Source organism: Meriones unguiculatus, chromosome 4, assembly GCF_030254825.1.
Source record: "Meriones unguiculatus strain TT.TT164.6M chromosome 4, Bangor_MerUng_6.1, whole genome shotgun sequence".
Lineage (NCBI taxonomy): Eukaryota > Metazoa > Chordata > Mammalia > Rodentia > Muridae > Meriones > Meriones unguiculatus.
The window spans coordinates 122581431-122605734 of record NC_083352.1 but is presented as its reverse complement, the minus strand read 5'-3'; the positions used below and the strand labels follow the sequence as shown (position 1 = coordinate 122605734).

Sequence of the window (24304 nt, the reverse complement as noted above, 5' to 3'; positions counted from 1 at the left end):
GCTCGGGTTTCAGGTTGTGCAACGTGCGTCTCCCTTTGTCTTTGGGTTTTTAAAACAGGGTCTCACTGTGTAGCCCTGGCTGGTCAGGAACTTGCTGTGTAGACAAGGCTAGCCTGGAAATCACAGAGATCCATATGCCCTTTGGGACTTAAGGCATGAGTCACTACCCCCGGGTGTGTCTCAGTATTATTGTGGTCTCACTTTTCTTGGTTCTCTCTCATTCTGTCTTTGGCTTTTAGTCTTTTCTTCTTGTTCATATTTCTCTATGTAGCTCTAAGTTTTTCTTTAAATTGTAGCAAAATATACATATCCTAAAATTTGCCATCTTTCTTTGTGCGTGTGTGCGAGTGCATGCGAGTGCATGCGTGTACATGTGCTCATGGACTGTATCTTATATGTGCGAGTATTTGGGGCACATGTCCATGTGCACTGATGTGGGGGCCAAAGCAGGACATTGGGTGTGTCCGCTGTCACTCTCTGCCTTTTTCACTGACCCTGAAGCTTGCTCGTTCAGCTAGGCTGACTGGTGAGTGGGTTGTTGGGGCTGTCCTGTCTTTGCCCTTGAAGTGGGAGTCGCAGGCATCCATGCCTGGCTTTAAAAAATGGGTGCTGGAAACTCAAGTTCAGGTCCTCACGCTTGCAAAGCGAGAGTTTTTACCCATTAAGCCAGCTCCTTAGACCCTCATTCTTAACTGTACAGTTGAAGAGTGTTAAGGATGTTCTCATCGTGTCCCCGACACTACCATCCGTCCATGTCTATCGCCTTTAAAAATAAAACATTATTATTATTATTTATTGTTATTGTGTGTGTGTGTCTGTGTGTGAGAGTGCACCCACGGCATGCTGGGAAGCCATAGGACGACTTTTGAGGGTTGGTTCTCTTCTTCTACATTGGGATCTGGGGATCACATTCAGGCCACCAGGTAGGAGTCTCTTCTTACTTGCTGAGTCTTCTTGTGGGCTCTTCAGAACCTCTTTTATTTAAGATTTATTTATTTATCTATTATGTATACAATGTCTGCATATACACCTGCACACCAGTAGAGGGCACCAGATTTCATTACAGATGGTTGCGAGCCGCCATGTGGTTGCTGGAAGTTGAACTCAGGACCTCTGGAAGAACTGCCAGTGCTCTTTACCTCTGAGCCATCTCCCCAGCCCTCTTCAGAACTTCTTTATCTTGAGAAACTGAAGCTCTATTCATTAAACAATAGCTCACCATTCCCCGCGTCTCCCAGAATGTGGCAGCCGCCACTCCATTTTCTGCCTGTATGAATTTGATAGAAACCTCCCATACATGGAATCACACAGCGCTTGTCTTTTCATGAATAGCTTGTTTCACTTAGCAAACTGTTCTTAAGGGTCACTCGTGTTCCTTTCTGAGGCAGAATAATGCTTCATTGTGTGTGTCACATTTTGTTATCAATAGACTTTTTTTCTTACCTCTTGGCTATTGTGAATAACTCAGCTTCAGCAGCACAGGTCTGTGGAACTGTCTTGTTGATGCTGTTTTCACCTCTTTTGGACTTATACTCAGAGGTGCATATTTGGTGTGGGCACATGCATGTTCGTGTGTGTGTGTGTGTGTGTGTGTGTGTGTGTAGGTCAGAGAATAACCTTGGGCATTTTCTTTCTCTCTCTCTCTCTCTCTCTCTCTCTCTCTCGGGTCTCTCATTGCTCTGGGACTTTACTGAATAGGCTAGCCTAGCTGACAAGTGAGCTTCCAAGGATCCACCTGTCGCCCTCCATCTCATACTAACTGGGATTAGAGCATGTGCCACCCCACCCAGCTTTTCATGTAGGTTCGAGGGATCCAAAATCAGATCCTCATACTTTTTTTTTTTTTTTTTCAAGACAAGGTTTCTCTGTATAGCCTTGGCTGTCCTAGACTCATTTTGTAGACCAGGCTGCCCTCAAACTCACTGAGCTCCACCTGCCTCCACCTTCTTGAGTGCTGGGATTACAGGCGTGTGCCCGGCTAGATTCTCATACTTTTAAGGCAAATGGTTCACTGACTGAGCTATCTCCCGCTCCATTAGAGCTTTGTATATATATGGGGTCTCATTCTATCTCTGTATCAAGTGTATAATAGATAAAATAAGCCCCAATTTATAGCTGACAAAGGCTCAGAGAAGTTGGTTACTTGCTCAGAGCCGAGCAGCTAGGAGGCCTTGAGGCAGAGTGGAGAGCTGGCTGCTGCCCAAGGCCTGCTTTTAACCGTGTGGCCTGCTGCCTCCCTGCGGCCTCAGCTCCACCTGTCTGGGCAATTTTCTGCCTTGGTAGTGCTGTTTCCCCGTCCTGCTCACATTTCCACCATTTTCCTGCCTCGCCTATATTCACGCTCCCTGGAAACCCTGCACTACTTGTGTGAAAGCTCTTTGACTGCCAGGAAGGTTTTGTGCGGTGGAGACAGAGCAAGGCCTATAATTTGCTTTCTAATCATAGGCCTCCGGATTCATAGTGGCTGCTGGGATCTCCTTCTGCATCATGTGGCAACCAGCTTGTGGCTCCTCAGAGAGCCAGCCCCAAGCCCTCTTCTCAGGCAGGTTCACTCTACTCCCAAAAAGAGTCGGGGAGAGGCCACCCTGCCTCTTCGGGGTTCCCCTAGCTCCCAGATTTCCTGGCAGCAGCATCAAATTTTCTCCAGAAAATTCTATAGAAATATTTCATGACACTTGCCCTTCTCTGACTTTCAGTGTTTGGATGATTTTGTAGATTTCGTTCATATGAGCTAGCCTTAAAATTTCCATGTTCGCTGCCATCTTCCTGTCATTTTATTTTTCTTTTTATTGTGGAGAATTTGAAATCTGTAGGGTAACAGAGAGAACAGCATGAGTTTCGGGAAGCCACCACGCACCGCCCTTCTAGCCAACGGCATGGAAGATGGGCTTGCCTGCATTCGTAGCTCACTCAGTAGATGCTCCTTAAATACACACGTAGGCTAAGCCTTACCCTCTGAGTCTCGTTTTCCCAGCACTCACTATGAGGCGAGGACCAGCTGCTCTTCAAAGAGATCCAGCAGCCAGAGCATGCACGCCGGTGTCAGACATGGTGGTTCAGGTTCGCTTGCTGCCATTTGTTAGCTGGGTATCTTCAGCTGAGTTATTAATCGATTTTATTGGCCGTCAGGTGTAGAACTAGAAGTGATTCCTTCTTGGATGTGGTTGTGAACGTTACGTAAAGATCAAGTAGCCGTCCAGGTTTGGTTTAGTTTGGGACTAGGCTTCCTGTGCCACGGACTGGAACTTCCTGTGTAGTCAAGGATGTCCCTGAGCTTCTGATCCTCCTGCCTCTACCTTCTAAACTGTGGGATTATAAGTATGCATACCACGCCCAGTTTATGTGGTGCTAGGATTGAACCCAGGGCTTCAGCGTGGTAGGCAAGCTCTCTGCCAACTGAGCTATTCCATCCCTCGCTAATACAGCTTTTAAAGGTTTTGTTGTTGTTATTGATGTTTGTTTGTGTTTGGTGTGTGTGTGTGTGTGTTTCTAGGGATCAAACCCAAGATCTTGCACTACTGGACAAGCACTCTAACACTGGTCTATTGTCACTAATGTTTCCTTATTATTGTTTTGACTATTAAATATTCTGGTGGGAAGAATCCATGTTTTTTAAGAGTACAAAAATAAAATGGAATCTATTAGAATTGAAGCCCCAGGATTTGGCTCCTTTTTCTGTCCCAGTCAGCAGATAGTCTGAGGCTCAGGAAAAGGTCACCACAGCCAGAGCCAGTGCCCCAAATGTGGAGGCTGGGAGCAGGCCCAGAGTGGGGTCCATGCAGGCCGGCTCTACCTACTTGCTTCCCTCCTGCCTGCCCCATGTGGGCACAGTGACCCCCCAAGGAGAGGAGCAAGCCAGTAGTCCCCTCCCCGGGTGAGACAGGCCCAGCTGGAAGAGCCCAGAGGTGGAGAGAGTGGCAACACTGCAGGGTATCTTGTTGCTAGGAGACCTGAGGAGGCAGCAGGACCCATTGCCAGAGGTGGGAGGGAATGATGATGGGTTGATGTGGGGATGCAGGGCACGTGGCCCCAGATGGGCTTCTGTAGGGTTCTGGGAGGAGATGGTGGTGCAGCCACTGGGATCCTTGCCAGGAGGAGAGGAGGGGGTTGGAGCAGAGACTCTGGAGAACTGGACTCGTTCTGTGGACCATGGTTTAGCACAAGCCGTTCATTTCTCCTACTTCTTGTATGTCAAAAGCAGACCAGCGTTGGCACCCTGATCCATTGTGTGACTGTAGCAAGTTACATGGCTGCTAAGCTCGCTGGGCCCCATTCCGCTTCTTCATCTGCAGGATGGGCTCCATTCCACGATGCGATTTCAAATGTGCCCTACAGGGAGGAAGAGTGAGCGCAGATGTGGCTTCGCTGCCACACCAGCGTTTCTTGTAATTGCTTTTTTCCTTTGCTGTAGAATGAAGGAACTGGCCTCCCTCTGACTGTGCTAGATTCACGGGCAGGGAGCGCCGGAGGGGACTTCCACTGTGGGGCCTGTGTCAGCAGATGATAGAGACCTGCTGGGGGTGAGGGGTGGGGCTCCCAATTAGTAAGACTCCAGGGAGTGGCTGAGAAGGGCAGCAAAGTTCAAAAGCAGAGGGGGATGGAACGGGGAGCTCTGTCAAGATGCCGGGAAGGACTCTGAATAGTTCCGGCCAGAAGCTGTGAGTGTGAGTAGCCAGAGATGAGGGGGAGGTTTCACTGATTGCTGTTTCTCTAATATAAATAATATGCATCCACAGGTCCACCGCAAAATAAGCAAAACAAAGCTCAGACAAGCAAAAAGAAATGATCCCATTGGGTTGAAAAAAAAAACCTGGTAATATTAAAAAATTCTATCATTTAAAGCATTGAGTGCCAGGTGGTGCTGGCACTTGCCCTTGATCTCAGCACTCAGGAGGCAGAGGCAGGTAAATCTCTGTGAGCTCAAGGCTGGCCAGGTCTACAGAGAGAGTTCCAGTACAGCCTGGGCTACATAGAGAGACCCTGTCTCAGGAAACAAACCAAACCAAACAAACAAACAAACAAAGGCGAGAGGACCTGAACTTGCTCCTAGAGCCATGCTTAAAAAAAAAAAAATGCTGGTTGTGGTGACACACCCTTGTAATCCCAGCTCTGGAGATCCAGAGATCGGGGCTTGCCAGCCAAACAAGCCAATCTATTTAAGGAGGCCCAGGCCCCTGAGGGACTTGGTCTCCACGTGCACATGTGGACAGCCATGCATACATGTATACATATTTTTTTTCCAAAAAAGATTTGTGTGTGTGCGTATGCGTGCATGTATGTACACCTATGGAGGCCAGAACAGGGCTTCAGATCCTCTAGAATGGAGTTACCAGTGGTTGTGAGCTGCCTGATACGGGTGCTAGGGACCAAACACAGGTCCTCTGGAAGAACAGCACCCACTCTAACCACTGAGCTGCCTCTCCAGCCTAAGATGATTTCTAAGTTGAACATAAGGGTTCAGGTTTGCAATCGCTGTTTTCGGGCAGCCAGGGCAGGAAAGCTGCAAGCTGGAAGCTGCCCTGGGCTACAGAGTATGATCCCGCCTTAAAAAATTATGTTTTTTCTATACATACACATGTTCTGTGGCATTTGGATTTTTGACTGTGTTTTAAATATGATTACGTAGCAACATGTAGATCTTCATTATTTTGTGTGTGTATGTGATATGTGCATGTTCTGTGTGCATGTGTGGGTTGATATATACGCATGTATGTGTGCATAGGGAGGCTGGAGGTTGGTATTGTTTGTCTTTTTCAATTTCTTTATTGTTTGAGACACCGTGTCTCCACTGAATCCGGAGTGCTTCAGTTGGCCATACTAGCTGGCCGGCAAATTCTGGGACTCTGCTGTCTCTGCTTCCCAGTGCCTTGACAGTGTCCAAATCGGTATAGTTTCCTAATGCTCAGACCATAGTGGCATGGTGGGTGGAAAGGGGTGAGGCGACAACAGCCACCTTTAAGGGACCCCTGGCTGGCCTGGCAGGGCTGAATAGGTTTCGTTGCCAGGGTTAACCTGCGAAGTTGGTCTGTGCTGGCTCCCACTGGTCAAGGCAGATTGTGCTGGTCTGTTGGTCCATGTCTGGCTTGGTCCAATCTACTCCTCACGCTGGGCAGCCTTCTTCCTGCTGTGACCGTGGGCTTAGCGCTGGCACGGTCAGTAATCCAGAATCTAGAAGTCGGCGTGGCTCCCTGGCCAGGTTTTCAGACTAGAGCGTTCGCATAGCGGGTAGTGATCCATGGGAGCTGTGGTGGCAGTTGTAGCTCTGACAGTAGAGCTGCCCTATGTCCTGTCGCTCGTCCTCTGAAAATAATTCTTGCCTTTTCCAAGTGATTGTACTACCAGATGTCTGAAGGTAGAGCCGTGGCTCGGTTACTGGAGGCAGGGTGGGGCGGCCACTGAGAGCCTCCTTATTGGCTGGCCTCTGAGCCAAGGATTTGGAGTGGGGTGGGGATGAGAGGCAAGCCGAGCTCTGCTCCTTCTGCTCTGCAGAGCTAGGGGCACTCTGTCTCCTCCGGAAGCAGCAGAGGGGATGAGGTGTGTTTCAGGACAGTGTACTTACCCTTCATTGAGAGAGCCGGGGGAACGCTGGAGATGCGGTGGCTGGGTTAGGTCAGGTTCTGGGAGTGAAACCAGCAGTGACCCAGTCCACAACAGTATTCTGCCAAAGCCCGTTTCAAGTCTCTCCCGGTGGAGTCTTTGCTGCAGGGTGGTAAAGATTTGCACATGGGCTATAGAATGTGATCCCTTCTATATATTTTGTTTATATGTATAAACAAAATCAGAAAGATATGTATCTTTCCAATGTGTACATGCATAGAAAGGTTTTTTTTTTTAATTAGATAGGAACACACACACACAGAGAGAGAGAGAGAGAGAGAGAGAGAGAGAGAGAGAGAGAGAGGACTTACCACTGTTGATTAGAGACTACCGAGGCCAATGTTTCTAATTATTCATGGACCCGGGTCCACGATCTATGCATGGGCTTCAAGAAGTCTCTTAGACAGAGAAACCCTGTCTCAAAAACAAACAAAACAAGAAGAAGTCTTGTTACCTCAGCTTACAGTAAGGATACCAGTATCACGCCTGCCTGCCGGCATGCCGTGTGCACTGTGCATTTCCCAGGAGATGTGTGCTCCTTCACGCTGCTGCTCTGGTGTAGGGGGGCAGACCAAATGCTTGCTCTTTTATTTATGCATTTGTTTTTTTGTTTTCTTTGTTTCTCTGTGTAGCCCTGGCTGTCCTAGAACTCATTCTGTAAGCCACGCTGCCCTTGAGCTCACAGAGATCCTCCTGCCTCTGCCTCCCAAGCCCTGGGCTAAAAAGTGTGCGCCACCACGCCCAGCTGCCGCCGCCTCCTCTTCTTTTTCTTTCTTCCTCTGCTCTTTTTTTTTTTTTTTTTTTGAGACAGGGTCTTAGTCTGTAGCCCAGGCTGGCCTAAACTCACTATCCTCCTGTCTCTGCCTTCCAAGTACTGTTCATTGAACACTTGCTTTAGTTGTACCTCTGTCTCTCTCTCCTGAGACAGGGTCTCACTCTGTAGCTCTGGCTGTCCTGAAGCTCACTCTATAGACCAGGCTGTCCTTGAACTCACAGAGCTCCTCCTGTCTCTGCTTCCCATGTGCCACTGGCTTAATTGGACATTTTTAAAGATGTGATATGTTATCTCTGTTAATCCTTACAATAACCTCATAGAGTTGTCACAAGGAAACTGAGGCACCAAAGAGATTAGTCACTCCTACTGTATGGCTGAGGTGGGACATGAAGCCAGGTCCTCTGACTCCAGAGGCCAACGTGGCTTTGGCGCTGTGCTGCAGACCTCAAATTCTACATTCATCCTAACAGCAGGAGAGCTGCCAAGGGACAGTCCTGAGCCGGCTTCTGATTCAGTAGGTCTGTGTGGAGTCTGAGGACCCCACGCCTGTGAGTCCCAGGTGGTCCCACTGCTGCAGGGACAACAGCTGGCCAACCGCTGCCCCTCTGCTAACGGACAGGAAGAAACAAGGGGAGGGAAAGGACACGATCCTTTTATTCCCTGTGTTTGTGTGCGTGTGTGCATGTGTGTGTGTGCGTTCACGGGCACATTCATGTCATCACATACATGTGGAGGTCAGAGGGCAACCTCATGTTTTGCTTCTCACCTTCTACTTCATTTGAGGAAAAAGTCTCTTTTCGCTGCAGGGTTTCCAGGCTAACTGCCCCTCGAGCTCTGGGGATTCCCTTGTCTTTCCGCCCCCCGGCAGGTGCACTCTGGCATAACAGAAGTGCACACTACTTCAGTTACAGGAATCCATGCCACTGTGCCTAGCTTCCGCTGGGGTCTGGGGCTCGGAACTCAGGGTGTCAGGCTTGTAGGGCCAGCTCTTTCAGCCCATCGGCTCTCACCCTTCTCACCTGAGACGCGCATTTTGATCTCAGCTGGACTAGTGTAATGCTGCGCCCTGGCTCCCAACCTCTGCTACCCTGTCCCCATTCCTCTCCCAGGCACACACTAGCTCTCTTATCCTTCATCTTCTCCACGTCCCGTCACCAGGCAGTAGAAGTTGCTGCAACGATCAACTGGTTTAAATCTTCAGAGTCCACTCTGATAACCACTGAGTGAATTTTACATTTTGTTTCATTTTCTTTCATTTAAATATAGGTCACATGTGGCTAGTTGCTAGACAGGGCAGGAAACCACTTGGAATGTCATTCAAGGCTGTGACTGGCACCATCTGCCTTTCCAGTCCCAGGCTCAATGCTCAGCATCCCAGGTGCCAAACCACACGTGCCCAGTTACTTACACTTCCCCTGTCCTTCCCCATCACGCCTGTTTTTATTCTAGCTTTTAGACCAGATTGTTCCTCAGCCTTGCCTTCAGTGCTTAGTCCAAGTGCCACCTCTTCCTCAAAGCCTCTGACACCCGCTTTTCTCCAATTTGTTTCCCCTCCAAATTCCCCCGGCACCATCCTTTCCTTTGCACCTTTCCTGATTTCTGCATTCTACTGCAATTGGCTGGTGTCCCTATTTTATTTTCTACTGAACTGTGAGCTTTGAGATCATGTGACCATTTCCTATAGCAAGCTCTTTCTTCCTACCACGAGTCCCTTCCAAGTATACAGAGGAGCTAGATAAATGCCACAGGCTTGCACTGGTGCACTGGGAAAGCAAAGATGAGAATGTGTCTTTTCCATCCCCAAGCTGCTCAAGCTCCTACCAGTCTGATCCCTGCCCAGAGAACCATGGAAGCCAGTGGTTATTTTGGGCAGGGAGATAAAAGTCACAGAGGACCCTGTTGGCCAGGCGAGTCCAAACAGGAGCCGTTGAAGCAGAAGGCTGTATTTACACACAGGCATCTTCTCTACCCAGCCTGGCTTGGTACAAGTAGACAGGAACACCCAGACTTCCGCTGCCTGGCTACCTTCTAAAGCTGGGATTAAGCGGTGTTGCAGCGGCTGGTCTGGCCGTCTGGTCTCTGCAGATGGATGGATGAGGAGAAGGTTGCAAAGACTGCAAAGCAGTGCCAGCCAGTGCAAATGGAGTATTGGCTGGGTAGTGCCAGGGTGGAGACGGGGAGGAAATCACATGTTTGTAAGCAGAGCAATGGGCAGCAGGTGGATTTGTATTTGGCCTGGCTTGATGGTTCATGAGGTTTTCAGATTCAGCTCTCATTTGAATGGCTGGAAAGAAACAAAGAGACATCCTGCTATTTTGAGACCCTGAGAGTAGTTCACACCACCAAAATCTCCAGCTCATAGAAAAACATTTTTTTCAAAAAATTTTCTTTCATAGCCAGGTGCAGTGGCACAAGTCTGTAATCCCAGCAGAGGGAGGCAGAGACAGGAGTATCTCTGTGAGTTTGAGGCTAGCCTGGTCTACAAAGTGTGTCCAGGACAGCCAAGGCTACACAGAGAAACCCTGTCTTGAAAAAAAAATGTTTTTTTCTTTCTTAGGTCAGGCATGGTGGTTCATGCCTTTAATCCCAGTACGTGAGAGACAGAGGCAGGAGGATCTCTGAGAGTTCTCCAGCCTGGTCTATACAGTGAGTTTCAGGACAGACAGAGCTACAATCTGAGATCCTGTCTCAAAAAACAAAACAAAACAAAAACCCACCTTTCTCCAGCTGAGGAGATAGTTTGAAGATAGAAGTTAAAGGTGCAGGACCTGTGTGTTTTGGTTTTTTTCTTCTAAATAAGTCAGGCACTGTGGCCCCTCCTTCTACTCTCAGTGCTAAGGAGCAAGAGACAGGCAGATCCCTGCAGCTGTGACATCCTGCTGCAAAAACAAACGAGGTAGACAGCATCTTCAGAAGGGCAGCCCAGGCTGTCCTTTAGCTGTCACACACTCCTGCACATACCTGCAGGCACACATGTGAGCGTACACACGCACACAGCACACTATAAAATGTTTAGATATTTGTGTACATATGTATATAGAAAAACCACAACAAATGTACATAAGAGCATCACAAATTGACACGTGCTTTGGTAATTGTCCCTTGACAAGACCTGAAACACCTCAGTATGTCTGTGTTCCGGCACATGAGTGCAGGGTCACCAGGGGACGAAGCCAAGCTCTGGAGCTGAATCTTGGTTTCCCTACCTATTATCAAAGGAAACGCTGGACTGGTGACTCCAGTTTCATCCCCTGTAAAATCAAAGCAGATATGTAATTCCTACTTTACAGGGTAGTGAGAGATTTAAGATGGAAAATGTAGGCAAATTGCTAGGCACCAGGCCAGCTTGTAGCTGGGGATTCTAACGCTCTGCAAAGATGCTGCTGATTGATAGTGATGCTACAGCCTCTTTTTCCACACCGGGGACCATGGGCGCACAGACAGCTCTTCTGCTATCGCCTCCCTTCTCCCAGATCTGTGTGATGCTCCCTGAGATCTCCTCTGACTGCAGGGAACCTGTGATGCCACAACAGTGAAACCTCAGCTGACAGTTCCAGCTCCTGATGGCTGGCTGGGTGGCAGTCTGTACCCAGTGAGAATGTGGATGCATTTTTTATATTCAGGCCCCAGAGCATGGCTCCTAGACTCCTAAAGGAAGGGCACATTTCCCAGGCAGTGGCTGGAAACATGGGGACCCCAGAAGGTGAAATCAGGCAGCAGCATTCATCCTCAGGGGTGTCCTGACATCCCGGTGGACTCCTGGCTCCCCTGACCTCTGGGGTAGAGGTGACAATATTGTGCATACCCTCGTGGTTTGAAAGATGCAAGGCGGCTTCTCTCCTAAAGCTGTAATATATTAGAGCCTTCTGCAAGTCGCACAACCCATAGCCACTGGGCAGAGTACCGGGAGGAAGGGGAAAGGCCGATGTTGGTGTCTAGCCTTAGGGGGTTGTATCAGAGAGGAGGGAAGGAGGAAGGACTTCCTGGACGATGGCTAGAAGAATGACCATAGGAAAGCGAAAGTTCATCCCGACAGAGGAAAAAGCATGTGTGAAAGCAAGCCCATGTGTCGGAGCTACCGTTCCTTGGGGACCCAAAACCACCAGTCTGACAGCAAATCACGTGGGTTCTGAGACCAAGGCTGAGGCACAAGGAGGTCAGGCTGGCAAAGGTCTCCAGAGTCAGACTGAAGTAAGTTCTTTCATCAGAGAACGGGGTGCTGCCGACGACCCTTCTCTGGGGAGGTGAGCAGAGCCTGCCCCTCGCTGTTCTCCTGGAGAGCAGCAACCAGTCAGCTGTCCACACCATGGGGATGTCCAGCTCTGGCCGGGGCTTGGCTGTGGGCGAGCTTCCTGCCTGTGAGGAGAGGCAGTGTTATGTCACAGCCCCTCACTGACAATGGATCCTGGATTCAGGAGTGGAGATAGGAGGAGACAGGGGTGTGATAAGCAGAGGTGTGCAAGGCTGGGCAGAGCAGGGACGGAGGAAGCAGAGAGGGGGTGCAGGAGACACGGGCAGGGTGGTTCTTCTTGGAGAGAATGCAACCTGGAGGATTTGTGGACTTGGGAGAAAGCAAGGGTACTGCAGGGGTAACTGAGGGGGTCTTACCTGAGCTGCCAGGCCTCCTTGGTGGATAATGTCATGTGATCCTGCAGCAGTGCTAAGAGGGAGTGCCCATAGTACCCCCAGGCCCAGGCAGGTCACGGCACGAGCAAAGCCACGGAGCTCCTGCACTGAAGAGTGCTCCTGCCTTGGACCAGCCCTTCACAGGGGTAACTTGGCCCTTCCACCATGCTGTCTTAGCCATCGACTTAGCTATAGCACTATAGTGCCCTATAGTCATGGCCTACCATGCAGCTTTGGGGCATCCGCACGGTCTACACCAGACTATGGGAGCGTACGCTTCGCAATCTAGGCCAAGGTTCAGGGGGAGGTGAGACCCTTGGGGACTGCCGTTTGTGGAGGCTTCCTAGTGAAGTGGAGGGGAAAGGCAGTGGGAAGCAGCTCGCAGGGGAGGGTCCCTGCCTCGTGCACATGCTGTGGCTCATCCAATGCTGCCATCTCCTTTCCGCTTGGACCCAGCTGCCCTGTGGTGCCTTCGGGAGAGTGCCAGCAGCGAGGGAGAGCAGCCTTGCCAGGCAGAGCTTCCCAAGCCTGTGGGACAAGCTGCTTTGGAAAGTTTGGCCCCACTAGCTTCCTCCCTCTGTCCTGGCTCTCAGCTGCCTGGGGCTTAGCCCAGCCCACCCAGGTCCTGCTGCCCTCTGGGGCCAGACCCGGATGTCTTGCAGATCTCTTGCCCTGAAATGCCCTCGTTGTGTGACCTCTGTTTTAATCTAGTGTGTCTTGGCTGCCCCCTCCTCCAAGATACCTTTTCTCCAGGGTCTCCCTTAGGACTTCAGGGTACCTAAGTCCATACTGACCAAAAGAAACACAGGGCAAGCCACATGTGCAAATCATACATGAAATTAAGAAGACAAAAAAGCATGCTTTTAGTCCCAGCACTTGAGAAGCTGAGGTGGGAGGATCCCTTGGGTTCAGGAGTTCAAGTCCAGACCACTGGGCAGCATAGCAAAACTTTGTGTCCGAACCCCTGATGTATTCCATGTGTACTTACATGTGTATACACCTACATGTATCTGTGCACATACTACATACACACAAAACTGGGGCTGCGTTTGTAGCTTAGGGGTAGAGTGTCACACACACACACACACACACACACACACACCAAATGAAATCATTCAAGTGAGATCTCATTGAATCTGATACATCTATAAATTTTAATTAATTATTTTGTCAAGACAGTAGCCCAGGCTACTCTCGAACTCCTGATTCTCCTGCCTTTGTTTCTCAACGGCTGGGACTCCACACCAAGACAACTGGTCTTATATGAAGACAAGGGATCATTGAGATATATAATAGTCCTCTTTAATTTTAGTAGCCAGATTCCAAAATTCCCCGTCTATCTTACATTTACGGCATGTTTTCATCTGTACATTTCAGGAACTTGATAGCCGCCTGTGGCTGGCGGGTCCCTGTCAATTAGCACAGACCTGTCAATTAGCAATGGGGAGCCTGTGAGGGCTGAGGCCCAGGGTTTGGCGTCAGATGGCTCTGGCGGTCACAGTCTGGCCCTGCAATACATTGGTTAGCGGGGAGATCTTTTTCAAGTCCTCCAGCCTCAGTCACTTCAGCAGTAAAAGGGATTAGTAATTCCAGGGCCAGAGCATTGTTTCAGGGCTTAAGCTCATGAATGTGTGTCTAGCGCCAGGCTCAGGGGATGTATTCAGCAAGGGGCAGCCAGGTTACTCTCTGGGGCCCTCCATTGTCCTGGCCAGTGTCGTCCTCACCCACTGGGCCCATTGTGAATTCAGGGTCACACGCCCCAGTTCTTCCTTCTCTGGCATCCAAAGGTTGCCTCAGTATTGGCATCACTGCTTTACTGAAGTAAAGATGTGGGTCTCAGCACCAAGACTATCCCAATCCCTGCATTCCTGCCCCTCCCCTCATTCCTCCATTCCATTCCTCCACCAGGTGCCCTGGGGGATGGACTCCTTAGACCCCTGACTACCTGAGGGTAACTTTGTCAAGTTCTGCTTTGCTTGGGGCTTCAGTTCCTCCTCTGAAGGTCAGAGGGTGTTGGAAGAGTCCTGTCTGTAATTTGGTGGAGTCTCTGACTCCCCATCGCTGCACCCTCCCTCCCCCCCCACCACCCAGGGTCTTGGAGGCCAGGGGCTGACACTGTGCTCTGTCTTCCCCAGTGCCCTGGCTTTCTCCAGTCTTAGACTTTTACACTTAAAGTCCCCTAGCTGTTAAAAGTGAAGAGGAAAGACTTCCTCCTCCTCCTCCTTAGGAAGAGGATCCTGCCCTCTCTCTCCTGTGAGCCCTCTGCTGAGGTCTCCTCACAGCACCCCAGTGACAGACAGGCACTTAGGCTCAGAGAGGTCACACAAGTCTTGCAAGTAAAATGGAAGGGGAGACGAAACCAGGGCGGGAAGCAGACTAATTCACGTTTAAAAACTTGGTGTGGGTGGGCTCTCTTTTCTCATCAGGGTCCCTGACCTTTTTCTATGGCGTCGAATCCCAGGCCTCAATTTCCCTGTTTGGGGAATGGAAGCAGAAAAGTAACAGGGTGATGATTCAATGATGCCTGCAGAACCATGCATTCTTTAGAGTCCCCATGATGCCTCTTGTTCTTAATTTCTCCGGAGAAATTATGTGAGCAAAGTGGAAGGGATGTGGTCCAGAGAGCCTGCATTACTGTGTAGAGTGACCTTGGCCAAATCCCTCATCTCCCTGGGTCTTGGCTGCTTACTTGTAAACTGGGGGGAGGGATGATATTAACTCAAATGATGCTGTGAAATCCAGCACTTTGCAAACTGGAGAGTGCTAATAATAGAACTAGAAGATAATCACAGAAAAGAATGATAAAAAAAAAAACCCGTAGAAATAGAATGAAACATTCTAGAAGCAGCCCAGCTTTCGGTGTGTTGCCTCTGGCCGGAAGTGAATTGGGCCCTGTGGGTACGAATCTAAAATGGAGTCTGGGAACATCCTGCTTTGGTCCTGAAGTGACCTGGGTTTTCCTGGGAAAGTGAGAGGCTCCATGTGGCCAAGGAGGCTGGGAATCAGGCTCTGCCCCAGGGGAGGAATGGGGGTTGACGTTGTTGTCTGGGGAAGGGAGAGGAGGTGTCTGGGAAAGAGTTAAACTGTCAGGAATGGGGAGGGCCTTGGCTAGGCAGCCTTAGGAGCTTGTGGTTGAGAAAGTAGAAGAGGAAGAGTTAGCTGGGAAGCCAAATGCCTGGAGGTAGGCAGTGGAGGGGGCCCTCTCCTCCACCGTGCCCACAGAGCAGCATGCTCCTCTGATGTCACTCCCGAGCTTGGCAGGTTGTTCCAGTCATTAAGTTGAATAAACATGGAACTCAAATAGTACATACTCTTGAGAGTCAGTGATTTGCTCAGAGGCCGCGCTCCTAAGGGCCTGTGCCGGGCTCCCTGGATAAGGGATGCCAGGAGATAAGGCCTGGGAGGAGGCCTTTCCCACTTGGCTTGAGCTGATCTGTTTCCCACCTCTTGTGTAGAGACGGGTGTGCTAGTGTCATCCTGCTCTTGCCCACTCGTGAGTCTAGTGGACAGCAGGCGGCAGCAAGGCCCTGGGAGCGGACTATCCAGGCACCGGTGAAGGGACTTGTTTACACCAAAGAGAAGGCGGAGCTTGTTGGTGGAGCAAAGGGTAGAGCTGTTACTATGGCTTCCCTAGGGCTGGGAGGGGGCACAGCCTGTTGGGAGTTAGTGTTACCTGAAGCGGGGCGCTCGGGTGTGTGTGTGTGTGTGTGTGTGACAAGCTGAGCAGAGATGGCACCTCCCACCTCCCAGCCCCCAGAGGATAAAACTGACACAATTTCAGGGGGGCGCCTGATGACAGAGGGCTCAGATCACATCTGGGAGGCCTCGCGGTTTCCACTACTATGGCCCAGGCCATTGCCTTGCACATAGTAGGTATACAAGATGAATGAAAGAATGAAAGAAGGGCTGAGCGTGGGAGGGGGCTGATGGTGATGTTTGGAGGGAGGGTCCCATGGATGCGGTGTGTGAGTTGCTGCCATCTCTCCCAGGCTTTCCCCACACACAGGGACCCAGAGACAGGTTAAGTCCAAATCTAATCCTTTCTTTCATGGTTTAGAAACTGAAGCCCGGAGCACAGCAGCGGCTTGCCAAGAGTGCTTGCCCAACCAGTAGCCGAACACGACTGGAACCCAGGCCCTCTGTTTTCCAAAGTGCTCTTTCGCTGCCAGAGGCTTGGATAAGAGGGAGGTGAACTGGTGGAACTGGCTTTTTGAGTTGTAACCGCGCCGCTGAATGGGAGGAGCACGGTTTAGCTTGGCTTTGAGCCCTGACCTCTGTGGCCCCTTCCTAGAACCAGAACCGGGCCGCACACACCACCGCGTGTCCTTATAGATAGTAAAAATCGCTACACAGGTCCAACCCCTACAGGATTCCTTCGCTGTTATATTACTGTCATGGTCACCAAGGCACATAGGTACTGGGGAGCATACCCCCTCCCCCCCGGGGACACTCAGTCCGAGATTATTTCCAGAAGGCAGTTGCCATGTGGATTCCCCCGTGGGAGAGGAACGCTACGTCCCAAGCGGGCTCTGCCCCGCGCTGAGCTGCAGGGGAGTGAAAGGGATCTGCAGGGGAGTGAAGGGGATCCGACTCTGTGGGATGGGAGGCCCACAGAGGCTGAGTCACCTCTTCTGAGTCAGGGATCCTCCTCCTTCCCCCTCCCCCTCCCTCTCTCCCTGAGCCCCCCCTAGGGCTCGGCCCAGAGAGCCCGCGAGCAGGCGAGCGAGCGAGCGAGGAGGCCGGCTGGCCAGGGCCTGGGAGGAGAAGGCCACCTCGTCCCTCGGTGGACCGCGGGTGGCGGGGAGGAAAGGGCGGGGGAGGCAGCCGAGGAGGCGGAGGCAGGGGCTGGGCGCCGCCAGCGAGGAGGCAGGCCCGGGGCCGCCCCTGGGCTGGGCGCGGAGGCCGCGGCGGGGGCGGGCCGCACGGCGGGCGCCAGGCCCGGGGCTGTGGGCACGGTGCCCAGCCCCCGGCGCACGCCGACCGCCGCGGCCGCCACCGCCGCCGCCGCTGCTGCTGCAGTCGGCATCCATCAGCGGGCGGGGGTGTCGCCGAACAGGCTGCTCCGCAGAGCCTGCCCGCGCCGCCCCGCCCCGCGGCCTGCGGGCCGGGAGGAGCCGAGGGGACCGGCCCTCGCCCAGCCGGCCCGAGATGGGGACCCCCAGACCCAGGTAGGCACGTGGGGACCGGTGATCAGATGGCATGGGGACCCGGGAGTGCTGCATCCAGACCCAGACTCCAGCCCTGGGGGAGGACAGGGGTTGAGATGAGGAGCTGAGTCTGAACTGCTGAAGGCGGTTGGTCCCTTTGGCCAGTGTGGGGGGGATCTTTGCTGGTCCCCTCACCCCCGCAGCTTTCTCCGTGCCAGGAGTCAGAGGTGTCGGCTGGCACCTTCATGTAGAATGAGCCACTACTGGGTGATGGGCTCACAGAGATGGCCCACTCTATTCTGAAAGACCCCAGTTGCTTCCTTTGGTGGCCCAGGGCTCTCTGGTTTTCTTCTCTAGGCTAAGGATGCTGCAGAACAATATCTTGGCTAGAGGTTGGCTGCTTGGACAGCTCCTAGCACCATCCTCATCTCACTTGCACTGGCTCCCCATCTCTCCTCCATTCCCTCCCTGAGCTGGGTCTAGGACCTCTGAGAATTCGGACTGGCATTGTCCTGGCCTGTACTTGTATCTCCTAATCAGAGGTAGACGGCTTGTGTGTCTTAGTTGTGCTGGAACCTTCACACTTGCAGAGGTCAGTTCCCCAAGAGGCTGGGGTCTTGGGGACCGGTAGAGGGGTGTAGGTGACTCCAGCCACTATGGTATTTATTGGGTGCTGAAGCCACTGACTGGCCAGAGCATCCAAGGGTTTGGAAAGGCTAAACAAGCATCCGGAAAATATTCTGGAGCTGCTGCCTCCCTCCCTCCTGCCAGTCATGGTTCTTGCTTCTTGCTTCCCCCAGAGCTGTGCGATGCATTGGTAGGGGGAGAGCAGTAACCACGTGTTCCTATCATCACTCTGGATTGGCATGTCACCTCCCCTGCACCCCAAGGTGGGTGTGGATGGAGGACCTCTCTGGGCTGTGCAGGGTCCAGCCGAGTCTCCGAGAGCCTCAGAAGCCTTCCAGAATCACAGCAGTTGGATGGTGGCCCCAGAGTCTCCTGTCCCAGGCTAGGGTGTGTGGAGTAGAAGTGCTGGGTGCCTGCCACCCGGCCATGACTCCAGGTGGAGCTTGTGGCAGGGGCAGCCTGTACCAGCTTCTTCTCAGTCAGGGTGGCCCAGAGAGGCGCTGCGAGTCATGGGGCCAGCTTTCGATGGCCAGCCTGAGGTCCCGAGGGCCAGAGACTGATGCACAGAATTTATGGCTTGCAGAACACAGTCTCTAGGATTTGGAGAACCCCTGCAAGCAGTCCTGGAGGAGAAGCCCCGGGGAGTGCTTTGCTCCCGTTAAGAAGCATCCCCCAGGCCTTGTGGCAGTGCTATGGGCCCAGCTCTGTGAGCTTCTTGAAAGGTTCTTTTGGTATGCCCCCCTCCCCCCACCATGAGAATGAGGCTGGGCCCTGTGGGTAAAGGTCTAGAGAGGAGGACTGACTTGTCCAAGGTCGCACGGCTCCTGAGAGCTAGCGCCAGTGTGTTCAGAACTTGACACTTTTTGATTAAGGATTCTTCCTTACCCAAATGCTGCTTCCTGGCTGCTGTGGCTGTTGTTCCATATATAGCACTCTGCCAGGGGGTGTGCATTGCAGGCTGGAGGCCGGGGCTGCCTTTTCGGAGGGCCCTCACATTGCCACCCAGCTCTTCCCTCAGGAGGTGAACCATGAAGACCAGGTCACAAAGGGCCCTGGATCCTCTTGGAGTATCCAGAATGAGAAGGACTCTGGGGGTCCAGAGATATTCTGAGCCTGAGCTGCCAGGGGGCAATAGAAAAGGTCTCTTGACTAGACTAGCTATGGTGGGAAGGGCCTGTGAGCCGCGGCCTCACACTTCTGTCTAGACTTCTCTGCAATCTTTATTAAAGGGAGATGATCATTTCAGCCTGGAGCAATACTACTGACTGTACCATCAGAGAGATGGTATTTATTGAGCACTTAATGTGTGCCATGGCCGTGATAAGTGCTCTGCATCCTCTCCCAGCAACACTGTTAGATAATATTATTACATGCTTTGACAGATGAATGGAGGCTCGGAGAGATTTCCTGCCAGAGGTCACACAGCCAGCAAGTGTGGGACTGTAGGAGTCCAGAGCCTCTCCCTCTACCATGACCTTATACCTTGGTCAGTGTCTGAGAACACCTGGTTGGTGTCCAGTAGAACTCGGTAATTAGCTGATAGACCAGGGCTGGTCCGGATAGAGAGGTCTGTGTGCTGACTCTGGCAGTCCAGCAAGGAAGGGAAGTTTGTAGAATCAAAGAGGTCTGAGTGGGAGGGGTTAGCGCTGGCCTGCTGGCTGGCTGGCCCTGCCGTTGCCCCCTGCTACATTTGGTAGGGCTCCAGTAACCAGAAGCCGCACACAGGGAAGGCAGAAGCACGAGCTGGGACAATATCCCTGTCGGCAGGGACCTGTGCCTGGCTGGGGGTGGCAGCAAGCTGGCCCTGCTTTTTTCGTAGAAAGGAGACTTGTGGGTAAGAATAGCATCAGCTAACATTTATTGAGCTCTTACTACATGCCAGGAACTATTTTCATGTCTTACGTGTACAACTCCTACATTCTTCACAAAACCCTGTGAGGTAGCAATTTTTCTTTTCCCCGTCTTATAGGCCACGTTGTAGGCTTAGTGGAGGAAGCTAAGAGGTGTGGGGAGGCAGGGGAGGTCAGAACCGAGTTCCAGAACTTATATAGATCATGTTTAGTTTTGCTCACTTGGAAGCGGTCGTCAAACCAAATTCCGAAGGCTGAGGCAAGAGAATTGCCACGAGTTTGAGGCTGGCTGGGGATGCAGAATGAGCTCCTAGCCAGCCAGCATTAAGTCACAAAGTGAGATTCTGCCACCAAAAAATGAACAAAAGGAAGGGACCAGCGAGGTGCTTGCTGCACAAGCCTGATGACCTGGGTTCAATCCACAGTAGCGGGGAGACATGGCTCCTGAAAGCTGTCCTTTGACTGCCATGCATGTGCCATGGCACACACACACACAAATGTCCACATACACATGCACACACACACACAATAATAATGATAATAAATAAAAATTTAAAAGTTTGGAGAGATGGCTCAGTGATTAACAGTGTTTTCTGCTCTTGCAAAGGACCAGCGTTCATTCTCAGCACCCACATTGGGTATTGCTGTCTATAACGTCATCGGTAGGGGACCTGACTTCCTCTTCTGGCCTCTGAGGGCATGTGTGCATCACACACACACACACACACCCCTCTAAAAATCTGAGCAAGCCCTGGATGACAGAGCCATCTTGGCCCCAGTGTAAGAGTACACTATAGTGTCTGCCTATTTTGATGCTTCAACAAGAGCTGGGCCCTTACTAATGCCAGGTAAGAGTTTGAACGTTGGTGTGGGAGGGAAATGGATGCCTTTGAATAAGAGCAGGTGATGCCGTGTGTAGGAGACAGAGTCCAGGGAAGGCCCAAGGAGCTGAGAGGTGACTCAGAAAGCCAGCTTGTGCTCCCAGCAAGCTTTCAGATCCACTCTGCTTGGTACCAGCTCTATGGCCTAGGGAATGTCGCTTTGCCGGCTTGGGGTCTCCATTTGTAAAATGTGGCTGTGGGGACCTCATGGTGGTTATTACATAAAGCTGGCGCGTCATGGCAACTCTATAAGGATTTCTCCTCTCTCCCTTCTGTCTCTTAAATGTCAGGCTGAGGTATTTGGGCTGGATGTGAGCCTGGAGGTTCTGGGGACCTTTGAAAGGATTTGGCCTGCGGAGGAGTGTGGCAGGACTGTGTTTGGTGAAGGTCTCTGGCAGGTGTGTGGCCCACAGAGAAGGGCCAGACTTTGACCTTGCAGAGAAGCTTCCTTTTGGAGATTTGGGCTGGCATGGCATGTGGCTTGCCAGGTTGAAGGAGGAACGGTGTGGGGGTGGGGAGAGCCATGGGGAATTCAGTTTGAGGCTTGGTGAGATGGAGAAGGGCTGGTCTCCTGTCAATCATTCCATGGGTTGGGCAGCGTCTTATTTGAGCATCTGTTTTTTTTTTTTTTTTTTTGTTTTGTTTTTTTGTTTTTTTCTTTTTCTTTTCTTTTGAATGAATTCCTCTGGATAAATCTCCATCAGAGCTCATCTATAATAGCAGCAAATTGGGACTAAATGTCCAACAATAGGAAGATGATTGAGAACGTTTTGGAACATCCACTGGATAAAATAATTGGCAGTGGTGAGCAGCCGCTGAACTGCTCCTCTCAGAGCTCAGAGCTGGGAGCTGCTGAGCCCTTGCACCCTTCATGTATGTTGTGCTGATGACCTCCCAGTGCCAGAGCTGCCATCCTTCCTTCCTTCCTGCGCATGAAAGGCTGAAGGCCTGCCCCTGTCAGCCCGGAGGGTGGGATTCCTGTCTTTTTTCTTGCTGTGTCATTGGCATGTTGTTGCTCTGCCATCAGAAATCCTTGACTGGTGGAAAAGTGAAGAGGGGAAATGATTTGTTCAAGGTCATGTGATTTTTAAACTTTATTTTTAGTTAATTAAAAAAAAAAAAGACTTGCTTTTGTTTTATGTGTCTGGGTGTTTTGCCTGCATGTATATCTGTGCACCTCATGCATGCCTAGTGCTCACAGAGACCAGAGGAGGACATCAGGGGCCAGGGGACTGGAGTTACAGGTGGCTGTGAGCCGCCTCGTGGGGGCTGGGCATTAAATCCTGCTCCTCTGGAAGAGCAGCCAGTGCTCTTAACCACTGGGTCATCTTTGGGGCTGTCATTTGTTTGTTTATTTCTAACTGTGTGTGCACGTGTCTGTGTGCATACATGCTTGCACATATGTACATGCATACATGAGGTCAGATGATAACCTTTGAGAATTGGTTCTTCCCACCATGTTCTGGGAATTGGGTCAGGTGGTCAGGCCTGGAGGAAGCGCCCTTGCTCGCTGAGCTCTCTCAGCAGTCCAGTTATGCAGGTTGTAAGGTCCAGCAGTCACCACATTCTTCTCAGTCTCTGTGCTCCTCGACTGATGTGGAGTTACGTCCCTGTAAACCCATTGTTACTAGAAAATAGATCCTATGTCGAGAATGCACTAATACACTGAGCTTCCAGTCGAGCAGCACAGCATAGCGAGGGCGCAGGCCGTTCCCCTTCAACAAAGGGTGACGTGGAGCGGACTCACTGTTGCTCTGCCCAGCATCCCCGGAGGTACCCTATGGCACATTCTAGCTCCTGGGAGGTCAAAATTCAAAGTACGGTTTTACTAAATGCACATTGTTTTCATAAGGCCAAAAAGAAAATGAGGACAATCGGTACTACTCTAGTGCTGAGGGTAGTTCTGACTGGAGTGCTGAGGGGAGGACTGACTGGAGTACTGACGGGAGTACTGAGGGGAATACTGACTGGAGTACTGAGGGCAGTACTGAGGGGAGGAGAGTCGAAGACATTATATGAGAACTTGGGCCTCTGACCGAGCAGAGCTGAAGTCTTATTTCTATTGGGGTTGGGGAATCAGTGAATCTCTTTTAAGACTGTTTTGTCGCCTTTAATGTGGAAAGTCCACCTGCCTGCTCCTGAGATTGTTAGAGCACAGTCGTTAAGGCGTATAAAGTCTTAGACGTTAGCTAGTTCATAGCGAACACCGTGGTGAGGAGGTCATCGCGTATTGCTGATATTATCGATGTTGAAAGGGAAAACCCCACAAAACTCACCAACTTCCAGATGACAGTGCTGTAAAACTGGTTGGATTATTAGAGACTCAGATTGAAGTCCAATGGAAATGGAACCTGACAAGTACAATGAGAAGTAAATAAGATTGATCCAAACAAATCTCCCTCCCCCAACCCCGCCACACAGGGTTTCTCTGTGTAGTCCTGGCTGGCTTGGAACTCACTCTGTATACGAGGCTGGCCTCAAATTCAGATACGCCTGCCTCTGTCTCCTGCGTGCTGGGATCAAAAGGCATGTGCCACATCGCCCAAACAAATCTTTCTTTAATGTTATATTGTTTTTCTCACTCTGTCTGTCTCGTGTGTGTGTGTGTGTGTGTGTGTGTGTGTGTGTGTGTGAATGTATATATGTGTGATTTGTTTGAGGGCAGAAACACAAATGTCACAGGAGTAGAGGTCAAAGGCCAGTTTACAGGACATGGTTCTCAACTCCCACCTTGCTTTGAGGCAGGATCTCTCTTCCTTCTTCTGCTTTCCTTGTGGACTTCCAGGAGATTCTTTATCTCTTCCCTTCACCTCATAGCAGTATTGGGATTACAGATTCGAGCTGCCATGCCTGCCTTTTTACATGAGTTCTGTGGCAAGCGCTTTTCCAGCACCTGAGAGGGTTTGCTGCGTTAACAAATTCAGTCTAATTTTACCTTTATCTTCACATGCGCTCCGTGGACTGAACTTAGCTGTCAGGCTTGCAGATGCTTTCAGTAACTGAGCTCACCTCCTGGTTGCTTGGTTCAGTTACAGAGTGGTCCAGAGAGGTGGCTCAGCTCTGTAAGCATGACTGTCCTAAGCCTGGTGACTTTGATTTCCAGGAGGCACACGGTGGGAGTTCAGTGAAAACCAGTTCTGAAAATTACCCCCTGATTTTCACGTGTGTGCCATGACAGGACACACACACCCACACACTCTCACACATATATACAAATAAATAAGTAAATATATTTTTTGAAAAGCTATTTTAAAAAATCGGAGTAATTCCAAAGCATGTTCTCATCTTCTCCACCAAAATCCTACGCTTCAGGGGAAGCTAGTCCCAGTGCAAATCCTGCCAGCATATTTTCTAGGTCAGGATAGGGTGATGAACAAGATTCCTGTTTTATAATTTACATTTTAATTTGACTATTTATTGTTATTTTTTCCATGTGCATGAGTAAAATGTGTCTCACAGGTTTTCATATCTGAGGACATAGCTTAGTGGCGGGTGCTTGCCTAACCTGGGTTCAGTCCTCAGACCCACAAGGGAAATAATCCCAATAGGCACGAAATGCTTTTGTGATAATGGATGAATCCTAGCTGATCTGTCCAGCCTCCTGTTAATGGGCTTTGGAAGTTGTTCTTAGTTTTACCCTCTTCGCAACAATACTTCCAAGAGAACTCTGCTGGCGTTGAAGCAATCTCTAAGAATCAAGTGGAGAGAAAAAAGGAGAAGCTGGGAGGCCATGAGTTTCCCTTGAAGGTCTGTTGCTTTTCTCTCTGCTGTCATTCTCAAAGAGGGGAGGTGTCCAGGAGA

The 24304-nt window shown here is 50.9% G+C and overlaps 1 protein-coding gene across 16 annotated transcripts in view; it reads left to right on the top strand.

Moving 5' to 3' along the window:
• Epb41l1 (erythrocyte membrane protein band 4.1 like 1) overlaps positions 1-24304 on the top strand; it is a 119590-nt gene that overhangs the window by 33383 nt on the left and 61903 nt on the right. Inside the window, exon 1 of one of the 16 annotated variants that reach the window (XM_060382953.1) lies at positions 16735-17166. The exons of 13 other annotated variants lie outside the window; for them this stretch is intronic. The gene's annotated coding sequence lies outside the window, so the exon portion shown is untranslated. Of the gene's footprint in view, positions 1-16734; positions 17167-24304 lie in introns of those variants that run through there. 2 more of the 16 variants (XM_021650978.2, XM_060382959.1) reach the window with 2 other exon arrangements.